Source organism: Artibeus jamaicensis, unplaced genomic scaffold (assembly GCF_021234435.1).
Source record: "Artibeus jamaicensis isolate MK-2021 breed Jamaican fruit bat unplaced genomic scaffold, CSHL_Jam_final contig_484, whole genome shotgun sequence".
NCBI lineage: Eukaryota > Metazoa > Chordata > Mammalia > Chiroptera > Phyllostomidae > Artibeus > Artibeus jamaicensis.
This window is the reverse complement of record NW_026521859.1, coordinates 9,159,042-9,172,545: the sequence shown is the minus strand read 5'-3', so window position 1 is coordinate 9,172,545 and position 13,504 is coordinate 9,159,042.

The following is a 13,504-nucleotide window of genomic DNA, read 5'->3' as shown; positions in this document are numbered from 1 at the left end:
GTGAGGAAACAAACCCTGTGGCAATACTGGTTCCCCAATATTCAGGCCGGACGGGTAAGGCTGGGAGGGGCAAGATGCTCTGCTGGCCTTGCCCAAGTGAGACTTGGAATCTTGTGGCCGGAAGGACCCTGAGGAAACCCCCGAGTCTAAAGTTTTCAACTTTAATACCCTTGACCTCTGCTATGGACATGGCTGGACCTTCTATTTGCCTCTCTACTGGCCAAGGTTTAGTGGAACCGTATATCTTGTGGTATGTATTATGAAAATAATTTAAAAAATCCATTTCTGAATTTAAAATAAAGTTATAATAATAGACATACTTGTACTACGGTTCACAGGCCTGGAGTGAGGGGTTTGTTCTTGATCCTGAAGGCAGTGGAGCATCGTTTGTGTAGCTCAGAATACAGGCCAGGCCCATGGCTTGCGCTTATGCATGTTAATCTTCTCACCCACGCCGAGGAGACAGACGTTGACCATCCACTTGGCAGATAAAGGAATTGAGGCTCGCGGGGTTCAGTGACTTGCTCCAGGTACCATTGCTCAGAAGGGCAGAGGCAGGATTCGAATCCATGCCTATTTGGCTTTGGAACCCACATGTTTTCCAAGCCCCCAGGTGGCCCAGGGAGCTGGCACCCCTCACTGTGGCACCTCTGGTCTTTGTCTCACCATTAGCAGGCAAGTGCGCTGTCCCTTAGTCCTTTTTCTAATGTAACAGTTGGTTCGGGTTTTCCCAACAGAGCATCTCCGTTTTTAAAAATTGAGACACAAGGACATATTGTGGTGTATTACTTTCGGGTGTACAACACAATGATTCCATATTTTTATATATTGTCAAGTGATTTCCACAAAGGCCTACAGTTAACGCATCACCACACATGCTCACACATTTTTTCTCGTGATGGGAACTTTGAAGATCTCCTTTCTTAGCAACTTTCCAATATGCACTAGAGTATTATTAGCTATAGTCACCGTGCTATGCACGGCACTTCCAGAGGCAGTCTGTCTGGTGAGCAGGGTTTTTAATAACTTCCCTCTCCCTCAGTTGCTACGTATGCTTGCTGGCTGGTGCCATCTCACCTCTTGCTCACAGACCTGGGTCACCTGCGAGGAACATGCTTCCAGGTGCGGTGGGCGGAGCAACAACGGTGCACTGGCTAATGGGGGAGGGAACGAGGGAGGTGACGCAGTGGTGGATAAGGACCCAAGTGCTTCCCATCCTCAGGATGCTCCCTAGCTACTTGTGTGATGTCGGTATCTTTCTTCCATTTTTTAAAAATATTTTTAATTTATCTTTAGAGGGGAAGGGAAGGAGAGATGGAGAGAAATATTAATGTATGGTTTCTTCTCATGCGTCCCCTGATGGGAACTGGTCTGCAACCCAGGCATGTACCCTGACTGGGGATGGAACCTCGGTCCTTTGGTTCGCAGGCCCACGCTCAATCCATTGAGCTACACCAGCCAGGGAGTACGTTAGGGTTTCTGAGCCATAGTTTGTTTATTTGCCTATAAAATCAGGAAATGTGTATCTACCCCAAGATATTTGGAAGGCATCTAGCTCTCGGTGGGTTCCATTACTATGCCCTTTTGCTCAAGGTACTTTGCACACAGCTGTCTCTCTCAGGCCCCCTCTCTTCTTCCTCTTGACTTTACCTGAAAAGAATGAGCTATTGTGGAATTTTTGCCTTTCACCAATTTTAAGTGTTTGATGTTTTAAGTATTTGATTGGATCCTAAAAAAAAAAAAACAATGGACAAACATTATTATCCCCATTTTAGAGATGAGGAAACCAAGACACAAACAAGTCAAATAACTTTCCCAAGATCACAGAGCTCATGAGGGAAGAGATGGGAATTGAACTCAGGATTCTGAGGTATGTACACTTAAGGACTAAGTCAAACTGGTCCCTATGGGAGCAGGACTAAGCGAAGAAGCAGCCTGACCACACACAGACCCTTCAGTGATAATCTGAGGGCCAATGTTTTGTTTTGAGGAGCTACACCAAAAGAATAAAACTAGGACCTAGGTTCAGAATATATGAGGTCTGTCCAGCCATGTGATATGAAAAATAGAGACATTTATTGAAGAGGATAGAAGACACAAGAAACATTGTACATAGGACAATGACGCCTCAGCCCCCTTCAAGTTGGCACCTTGGGACCTCACACAGATCTCCCAATCACCATCAGCTGCCCTGTTGTATTTTCCTGAATCTCATCAATGGTCTGAAATCTCTTCCCTCTTAAAGGTGATTTTAGTTTTGGGAAGAAAAGGAAGTCTCTGGGTGCCAAATGTGGGCTGTAGTGCGGATGAGTTACCAGGGTGATCTGATGTTTCATTAAAAAACTGTGCATGAGCTATGATGCATGAGCAGGTACGCTGTCCTGATGAAGCTGCCAATCACCAGCTGCCTATAGCTGCAGCCTTCTGAATCATCTGAATAGTGTCTGTGGAGGAATGTTCAAGCTTAATGCAAACTTTGATGTAGCTTCCTTGTTCTACTTGCTCAGTTATTTTGAATGTGACAGCCACACAGTACACATGTTCACTCAACAGTGTCTACCACCCCCACAGACTAGTACCATGAAATTGTCATTGTTCACACATGTACATTCCAGTCCACTCTCCTTGGCTGCCAGGTTACATCAATGTCATGCAAACCATTCTCATTATATTAACAATGGATGGACAGTTTCTGGACAGACCTCGTATACCAAGAGAAATTGCATATATACACCACTTGGCTTAAACAGAAGTCACTGATTTATTTCCATCAACAAGCTAAGCAGCAAGTATGGGCAAGCAAGAGGGATTTGGGGGCCCATGGTACTTACCTGGGACCAGCCATGTCCTCTCATGGCCTTCACCACCTCTTATTCTCAGCCAGCTCATCTGCTGGCTGTTGAGTTCCTGTCTCAGAATTCTCTGTCCTGATCTACACAAGGGGGTGGGGTCACTAAATGGTTAGCACGTGGCGGTCAGCTATTGCTCATTGTGCTCCAGAGAGATTCAGGGAACCGATGCTGATTCTTCACGTGACTTCGGTGGCCGGGCTGGGCACAGTGAAATGAAATGCTGATATAAAACTTATTTGATAGTTATGTATCTGGCAAAGAAGGGCAAGTTGTTATCATTGAGATATTGGGAATTTTCTTTGTCTAAAAGGAATGATCTGAAGAACACAGGGGCTAATTCTTGTTCAAGGTCACAGGTGAGGTAAGTAGAACCAAGACCTGAGTCTTGGTCTCCTAAGTCCTTGTGTCTCCCAACTGGGGTGGGATTCTGAAATTCCTGACTTCAGACTGGGTTGAAAACATGAATGCTTTTGAATGTGATGTGTGGCTTTCTCCCTAAAGAACACAGCTTTACTGCAATGGGGAAGAAATAATTATTTCTCTTGTGTGTATGTGGGTCTGCGAAGGTGGGGGCTCTGCTCCTGCACATGGAAGGTACTCAGTATCTGTAGGCCCTCTGGAATGAGCCACATAACTTGACATTTCCAATTAATACATTGTCCACCATATCCAGGATTTCCAAGCTGGTACTGAAATGGCCTGGGGCCTTAGAAAAAAACTCTTCTAAGTTTCGTGAAGGACTTTCTTAATGAGGGGTATTGTGAACAGAAAACTTGGGAACATAAGCTAGTAGGAAGTGGCATAAAAGTAGGGATAGACATAAAACAAAATGCAGAGAGGAAGAAAAACAGTCAAGAAGTAAACTTTTAAAAGATCTGTTTGTATGTATATTTATTTAATGTATTTAAGATGCTTAAAATGCCCACAAGATGTAGTGGAGATGTGTGCGGTGCGGTGTGATGAAAAAAGTGTGCATTGAAGATAGATTCAAATCCTCTTTTGTTAGGGCAGTGGCCTCAGGCCACTTACTCAACCAGCCTAAGCCTCAGTTTTCCCAACTATGATATAGGGGTTATTGAACATCAAACACAATTTATAGAAAGTGCCCATCTTTGTGGCTTCCTGGCACACAATGGACCTCAAAGGACTGGAATCTATTATTATTGTTGTTTTTACCAAAAAGGACAAGAGAGTAGTATCCTCGCTATCATCACCACCACCACCACCATTTTCTTCACTACCACTGACTTCATTACCACCAACTTCAGCCCCAGCCCCCATCATTATCATCATCATTGTCATGATTGCTAACACTATTTATTGAGTGCTCATATAATTGAGGCGCTACTCTAAATTCTTTAATGCATTAACTCATTTAATCCTCATGACCCTACAGGCAAGAATATGAGGAAAGAGATGCACAGAGAGGTTAAGTAAACTGCCCAAGATCATACACCTGGCCCATGGCATCAGTAAGTAAGGTGATGGCTCCTGCCAGAGTCGGGCTGTGCAATGAAGCTGGGCACTGGGTCATCCTACACATACCCCACGATTTAATGGGATGACAAGACCAGTAGCTTTTCTGCTGCCTACTGGCTGACAGAATGTATGTAGAATTGCAGCCTGCAAAGCAATATTCAAACAGGAGGCATTAAAAAGCTGGCTTGGATAAAATATACCATCATCAAGCAACCTGGACTTTAGAAGATTTTCCAACATCCTTTCCATTAAACTAACCCCTTCATCTCCCTGCTTGATAAGCATTAGGGAACAGATGAACCCCACTGATTTCCAATTCACTCCCTGTAGCCCCATGATTCAGTGTCCTCAGGCGGGCCGGTCATCTTGTCCCAACAAGCACAGATGAGATGCAGCAAACTTATCACCCTTTGGCACATGTGCTATTGGAAATAAACACACAGAGGAAATCTCTTGTTAAAATGCATGCAATGTTCCTTTAAAATACACAGGCGCTTTCTAAGACAGCCATTTCACTTGGCAGTTGGGTGCTCAAGGCTCCAAATTAAACAAGAGTGTTAGTGAATTGAGCCAATTCATCTGCTTCGTCCCAATGTAAATGTATACACCAGTGTGGCCATGGGTGTCTGTGTGCAGCCAGAGAGTGTTTACATGGTGAGAATAGAGCTTGGACGGTTAGGATTTGATCCTTCCCTCCCACTTTGTCTCTGGTTCTCGGCAGATTCCACCCTTCCCTGTTCAGAGGTGGAAATTCTCTGCAGGAGATGAGTTCACAGCCTGGGCTTCTGGCTCGCAGCCCAGGAAACAATGTACATTTTGTAATGTCCTTTTCCTTTGGTATGTTGGGTCATAGCAACAGGTGTGGACACCAGACCCTGATGAACTGGAGGAAGAACAAGCTTCAATGTTCCTTTGAACCAAGCACAGTCCTGTCCTTTAGAAAGGTGCCATCCTTAGGTGGAGAGATTTGAAAGTGAAACTTTCAGTACATGAGCAGAATGTTATAGAGAATTATTATACTTTCACTACCCTTCTTATTACATCCCCACTTTCCAGATGACGAAGACGAGGCACAGAGAGTTTAAACCACTTTCCCAGAGTTGCTCAAGTTGCAGTGGTAGATCTGGGATTCACACTTAGGGGCCCTGACGCCAGGGTCCAAGTTTGAAACCGCTGGGTTTCCTCTGAGTTGTTTAGCTTTCTGAGAGGGCGCAGTCAGGATTTCAGCTCTTGAGGTGTCTGCTCTAAGAGCTGACTCTTCTGTGTAGTAGGTATGAACTTGGCCAAGTCACTTCGTGTGTCTGGGTCTCAGTTTCTTTCTCTGGCAACTAGGGTAACATTATCCATGTCACATATCCTATTGTGTTGTAATGAGAAGAAATGATGTAGAATATATAAGAAAGAGGTGGAGATTATGAAGGGCAGTTAGAAAATATGCATGTTTTTTAGCACTTTTAAAAATTTATAATGTGTTTTACTCATACTGCTTAAACTTCATGCCACTTCTTTGATCCAAGTCTTATCAATTCCAACTCAAATATGAGAAAATTGATAGTTAGGAAGTGACTGTTGGTGGTGAGAATAAAAATTGCACCAGGTGTTAGAAGGGCTTAGATTGGACCCTGATTCAACAACCTTGGTGGTTGAGTTCTGGCTAGGAAAGAATTCAGAGGAGGAGTCAAATATAAGAGAAAGTTTACTTAGAAAGTCACAGGGGTAGAAGAAGTGAGCAATAGAAGAAATGGACTCTGGAAACAAGTTAAAGAGGCAAATGAAGGGCCCTTAGAGCATTGGAGAGAGAAGAGTGAAGGTCATGTGCCAGGGGGGAAGAGATGGGGGATGGGAAAATGTGGGCCTCCTCCAGAGAGGGAGCTCACACTGGGTCTTCTTTTCTAAGGTCTTTTAAGGGTGGGGATTTTAGGTGAGGTCCCAGGAGAGGATCCAACAGCAGTTTTCCAGGTGTTTTTTTTTTTTTTTTTTTTTAGGGTCCGAGTCTCCACTGATTGGTCTGCACCAGGGCAGGAGGTCATTAGTCAAGGTGGCTGGTCCCAATGTCAGCCATGGCATTGCTTGTGCAGTTTTGCTGCTTTTCCGGGTCCCAGAGATGAAACACAACTGAGGCCGCCTAGATGTTATCCCTAGGGGTTGGTGCTTAAGGGAATGTTTGTGTGAGGGCCCACAAGGGAGTTGTATGGGGCCACCCTTTGATCCCTTGTACCTCCTCCAAGGGTGTCTACCACATGACCAGTGACATGCCAGAGGACGAAAGGTCAGGGGAGGGTCTAGACCACGTGACCACCAATATGCTAGAGGAGGAAAGGTTACCCAGGGTGTGAGGTCCTTGTTTTCCCAGTTTTTCCCATTGCTAGGCACAACAGGCCTTTCACCAGGTGACCTTTGATATCTGGCCCATTGTCCTTGCTCTGCTCCTGTCTAACTGCCTACTGCATGGTTTTCTTGAGGTCCAGGACTTAAACCAAGGTCTTCTGAACTCAGGCCTAAGACTCTTGTATGTGACCCTTTTATGCTAAGGGTTCACAGGTTTGGGGAGGGACACAACCATGTCATGGTCTTTATTTTTTTATTTTATTTTATATTTAAGTCTCCCTGATCATGTAGCATAGCGACCAGAACATGTACATGATTTAGTTTGCTCTTGACTGAATGAAACATAATTGGATAGAGAAGAAACTTGATTAATCAAAAACTTGGGGAAATGCAAGTTCTGACTGAATTTCTGAAATCTAGAATCATTCTTGAACAAAGGCTTTGATAATATATCTAAAAGGTTCCATTTCACTTTCTCTTTGTCTCAGGAAGGATTCCCACATAAGTGAATCTTTGTTGGCTGACTAAGGATCTTACAACATCTGCTAGTCATGCAATTATGGTACTTTTAGAACTAGAACGCATCTCAGAAATCATCTGATTCAACTTTGTGCTCAGTGGACAGAACCTCAGTTGGTGCCAAAGATGCAGGTTAACTCCTCTCTCTCTTCACTATGCAGAGTTGTACTCAGATCATTTGCATTCAACTATCAAACTATAAGAAACGTAACTTTAAGCAAGTTCTTTAACTACTTTATGCTTTAGTTTCCTGATTTGTAAAAACACATTTTGATATCTTGATTTTTTTTCTTAACTGCATATCTGGGAGTTAGTTCCAGCCAAACTCAATGAAGGCTGGAAAATGCAGTCTTTAACCTGACAGCCAGGTGCCCCATAAAAATCATGGATCTAAGTACCGTGGAAGAAGAAGGTGTTAGGGGAAAATCAGTAATCATTGCTACAGGGAGTTTGTGGAATTTGGGGAAAGGCAGTCCTATAACCTTTGCTTTGGTAACAGGCAGTCTTTTGGTCCAAGCTAAGAGGTTTTGGAGCCATGCCTTAAGGATTTTCATTATAGCAACCTCCTTCTCCTCAAACCATTGCCTGAATTGTGTCTAGCAGGGTAGAGTCTCACTGTACCCATGGTGGGCGTGGGGATGTCTGCTTTGGTTGCTTAGCCCTTGGACAACTTTGCAGCAGTCTGAGACAAGCCTAAGAAGAGCTGCCTATCATGTATGGCTTGTGGAATCAGCCCATGTGGCTTACCTTGTCACAGGTCTCCTTGATCCAGTACTGAGCCCAGGTCAGACCTTGGAAGTTTAAGCCGCTTTTTCCCCTAGAGAGACAGCCATCTCCAACAGGATCTCTCGAAGGCTCTTCTAACCATGTACTGTTTACTTGAAACATCGATTAAAGCACATTCACATTGTTTGTGATTCTGTATTCATTAGAGTTCCTCCTCTCTTCTGGACCCGATCTCTCTCTCATTCCAGTAAGTGATCACTATCTAAAGTAGTTCCACCTGCAGCAGGAATTTTGTCAGGATGCATGCTAATGCATCTCTGGAAATCAAAGCAATCTTGAAAGCACTTTTTCCCTCCATATGGAGAATTATCTCTCTATTTCTCCTCTGTCTGTCTCTTTCCCTCATTCCTCCTGTTTGGAAATGTCATGTGACATGGGGCAGGGGTTTGGGCTGCGCTGTGACTCATTTCCTCAGGCAGACACCCCAGAGAGGACAGGATGTAATCTCCGGGGGAAGATGGCCTCAGCCAGGCCCAGGACTGAGAGGGACCACTGCAGTCACAGCCTCCAGCGAGGGACCTTTCGCGTTCCAAAGGAGCTAAGCACATTTATGTGAATGTGTCAGCTACCTGTGGCCCAAATGTGGAATAGGTGGGGCTGGTTTTCCCACCCTCCAGCTCCATTTCATAAACCTCCTGCTCCCTCCTGGGCTCCCCAAACTCAGGGTTCTGGTTCCTTCATACTCTGCCTGTCCTCATCCTTCTCAGGTCTCTACCCACTTCCCATTCTCCTAAACGTTTCTTAACCACTCTATTACTGACTTCTCTGAAAACCAGCTGGCACTTTTAGGGGACTGAGCTAATGGTAGATAAACGAGTGCTAAACGTGTTGACTGACTCACCAAAGTTGGAACAACAATGATTTGGGGATGGTAAGGCAAATGTTAGGAATTTCAAAAAATCATTAATGTGCGCATCAAGGATTTGGACTTCGGTTGGTAGTAAGTGGTGGAGGTGGGTTCAAACCCAATTCTTTATTGCTTACTGATCCTGGCCCCAAGGGAGATTTTGGAAAGGTCCACAGGGAGACATTTGGGGGCAGATGCATCTTTCAGGGAGGCCTTGCCCTTTCCTTATAGACTGACTACATTCTCCCAGGCTGGGCCTGGATGAAGGGCGTGGGCCTCCAGGATAAGCTAGATACATGGAAATTTGGGTCACAGTTTAACTTGCATCTAGCTGGGAGGAAAGTTAACCAGGAATCAGAACTCTAGAGGTGAGTCAGGGGCAAGTTTTTGTAGGAGAAATTGGAATGAGGCTGAGGCAACCTTTCCACCTCTTTCTTCTCCTCCACTCAACCTGAAAGTACGTCAAGTAATGTGGTTTCAGCTCCATTTAGCTTCTTTCAACCTGAAAGTCAAAATTTCTCTCTACAGGAGGGAAACCTGCATGAACTGAAACTGAAGCAAGTGAACTCAAAGCCCTGTGAACGGAAACTGTCGAATTTCACACAGCTCCAGGTCATTTTTCTCCTCTCCCATCCAACCCCACACCCAAACCATATTCATTCAGGGAGCAAGTCAGAGTTTGATGTTTTTCCAAATGTCAGGCTCAGAAAACCATCTATGCACCCAGCGTGTCTTCTATAGTCATAATGGCTAGAAGTGACAATTACACTTGGTTTATCTACCACCAGGCTTGACACGTTGGGCTAATCAGAAGGATTAGTCCACTGAAGGGAGAAAGCCCTCCACACAGAGAAATACTCAGGATACTCAACTATCGGAAAGGATTCAAGGAATGCAAGAAGATGTCTGCTTCCCTTCCTGCCCTCTCTCAATCGTTGCTTCCCTTCTGAGACCAGACTGAAATATCAGATTGACCCAAAGATGGCTCCTCAGAGGGCCAGACCCTGATGCAATTACAGGGGATGGCTGACAGAAGTGGGGCTCGCCTAGCACTGGAAAAGCCAGGGGGAGACTGGGAAGTGACTTGGAGGTTTTCACACAGGGGCTGCCTCCAAAATGCCTCTCTCCGAGCCCCCGATGACCACCATTGGGGTCGAAAGGGTGGTCCTCAAGGCTAGGAAGTGAACTGAATACAGAAGGCCTGCTGGCCCCATGAGCACCCTCATTCTCCACTGGGCTGCCCAGACAGAAAAGAATAATTCCAGTGGATGGGAAAATGTGCCAAGTAGCAATTCCTTTGTCATTTGGGCAGGTTTATTAACCACTTTGTGCTTTCATGGAGTCCTCTGTCAATTCCAGAGGGCCTGGGTGATGAAAGGAACCCACCGGGATGAAAATGAGTATTCAGTTGTGTCTGCTTTGTAAAGACACCTTCCTGTGTGTCATCTCAATTCATCTTCCCAGTGCATGTTTACCAACCACTGTTCCGAGACTCACAGACAAGCCCAAGGTCAACTATTCAGGAAATGGTTGAGCTGGAATTCAAACTCCCACCTCTTGGACTCTTTCCGTAAGGTCAATGCTTTCTTCCTAAAGGAAGAGATTTTCAAGATCATTGAGGACAATCTGCCCATTTTATGGAAGAGCAAGTTGAGGCCAGAAGGGTAAACTATGGACCTAAAATCATACAGCTGATTGGTGTCAGAGCACTGGAGGACCATGTTTCTTGATTCCTAGACCACAACTCTTTCCACCATACCACGCAACAGCATCAGTTAAAAATATCAGAGATCGAGTGAGGGGGAGAGAGAAGAATGACTTATATTTTAGACATTAGTAAGGGGATATTAGATAGGAGCCTTCTTGCTACAATGTTTCATTATTGTGAGCAGAGCAAGTCTTACTGTGGCAAAGTGACCTTACTGACCATCGCCGCACTACTGTGTGAATAGGTTCTCTGCCGGTCTGCGTTAGCAGTACCATGGTCCGGGGGGTTCTGATGTGTAACCAGAAATAAAAAGCACTGTTAAAACTCAGAGTCCTTTTATTAAATTCTTTGCCTTTAAACTCACCTTAAACAAAATGAAGTTGTTTTTAAGTGAACTTAACTATCATCCTTTAGGCTGTGCATTAAGATTGTGGCTTTGTCAGGTGCCATCTGCAGAATTTCAGGAGACTGGCAAGATGCAGAGGGGTAGACATTTCTGCTTGGCTGGAACCCATGTTACACTTAATTCAGGCATCATTCGGAGTCTTTTCAGTGAGAAGGAATTCTACTATAAGTGCCCCTTTGACCCTGAGATGCTATGATTTAATGCGTGTGTATGTGTATTGTGTCACACACCCTCGTATATGTATACATGAAATATAGATATCTGCATACGCCCCAATAGGAGTGATTATAGGTTTTTCTTTTTCTTCTTTCAGAGTCCATGATTTCAAAGAAATGTGACATTACTTCTGGGGGGAGATTTCTTGCCTCCTGCCCTGCCCAGGTGAAAACCTCTCTCGGAACAATACGCCTTCTGTGAAACACTCTCCGCAGAAAGCTGTGGGAATAAATCTTCCCTCTCACCACTCGAGCTGAAGTCAAACTGAGTAGAGAACAGAGGCTTTGGAAGGATTGACACTCAGAGGAAGAGGGAAAAGTGTCCCGAAAATGAAGTAGGTTCGGGGAGGGCCTGGCCACTGTTCTGTGGCTCCAGGGGGGTGTGGGTTAAGGGACAAAAGCATGTAGAGCCTCCCCTAATAAATCTCTGGCTCTCCCGTCATGCCCCTTTACTTGTCTTTACCCTCTGCTGCGTGGGTGAGGGAAACCCACGGGCCAGCTGGAGCCAGCATATCCCGGGGCTCCAGCTCCTTGAGCCAGGCCCAGTTCCAGGCCTGGTGAGCCGCTGTGGGTGCAGGATCTCAATGTGGGTAGGTGTCTCTGAGACACCCCACACTGTCTATCAGGCTGCTCACATTCATTCTGGCAAAGCCCCTTGGACTCAACTGTTACGACTAGAAATTGGGTGGAAGAGCCAGCTGGGTTGACAGATGTCCATTGCGAATTAAGACAAGATTGCAAATAACATTTACTTTATTTAATTAACTTTAAAGCCACCTATTCCATGGGACTTGCCCTTATGACCTATGAGAATGTGCCGGGTCTCGCTTTCTAGGCTTTTGTTTCCTTGTTGTCATAGCTTGTGTCACCATAACAAACACACACACACACACACACACACACACTCATTTGCTTATTTATTAGGTTAAGCCCTTAGTGGATCTTCAGTGGGGGGTCTCTGACCCCTCCCCCCATAGCGAAGCTCTCCTGGCCAAGACCTTTGTTTTGTTCACAGGTGCCAGTGAGCCCCTAGCCCTAGTACAGAGAGTGCGTAGTAGGTGCTCAGTCAGTATTTGTGGATGCAAGAACGAATCAAAGCCCTCACTGTGTGACAGGCACTGTGTGCACACTGCTTTCATGGTGAATCCGTGAATCCTGAAAACATCAAGGCAAATTCTATTAAGCTCTGCTTCACACAGGAGGAAACCAAACAAACAAGGTTTAACAAATTTAATTGATCGCCAGAAGCTGTCCAAAAGGTCACAGGCAAAGGCACACCAGGCAGGCAGTTGCCTCTTGCTCCCGCCCCCTCTGTGGCGAGGGCCTGGGCTTCCAGAAATTTCTCTGAGGGAGCAGCCTTGTACTCTGCGGTTCTTGAGGCACTTTCTGGCCTTGCTGTGGGTCCCTACTACCTGACGTTCCAAACAGAGGCATTTGCTAATTTCCTGAAGAAAGCTCCAGGAAGTCTTGTTCTCCGGTAAAAGCTGTTCACAGTAGGTGAGAAAAAGGGAAGTTTTCAGACCACCACACACTAGAAGGTTTCGTTTTCAGTGTTGTGTGGAGCTGAGAGACAAACCTATCTGGGTTGGCCCCCCTTCTCCTCCTGCCCTGCCCCCTGCCTGTCTTGTGTTCCAGATTCTTGTGAATGTTTTGGTTAACTTTTCCCCCTCCCGTGTTATTGTTGTTGTACCACATATAAATGTGCTGCTTCTGTAGCCCAGAGGGGTACGGCCGAGTTACAGTAACGAGCTACAAGCTGACGGAGAGAGCAGCAGCGTTTGGCTGGTCTGGTCCCAGATACACACCAGCACATCTGGACAAGAGATCATGTGACAGTTTGAAAAAACCAGAAACATATCCTGGATACCATAAAACATGGACTCTGTTAAATTAAAAAGGCTTTAAATACTGGCTCAGCTGGTTTGGGGTCTTTATTTCTCTCCCTCTGTCTGTTTATTCATTGTTCTGGAATGTGATGTAAGATGTGTGATTGCTGAAGACTTAATTTAATATTGTGAACCTAGCATATTGTGAGTTTGTTTGCAAGTTTTTCTTAGGTTTAGCCAGCTCTTCTCCACTTTCATAACTTTGGGCATGGCTTGTCAATTTTGGGATCGGGACTTGGTATCGTGGAAAACAATAGCAACAACAAAAACCCGCTCTAGAATTAAAACACAACAAAACACTCTTCCTTTTTCTACTTGTCCATTCCCACCTACTACTCCACCAAGAAAAGTCTGCCTCTTTTTACAATCTTTTCAGAAAGATCCTGTAGGCTAGTAAGCTTTAAAATACTATTGGTGAGGAGAAATGTCATAGTTCTCTTTGGATAGAATCCAGAACAAATTGGAAATAAAAAGTTTC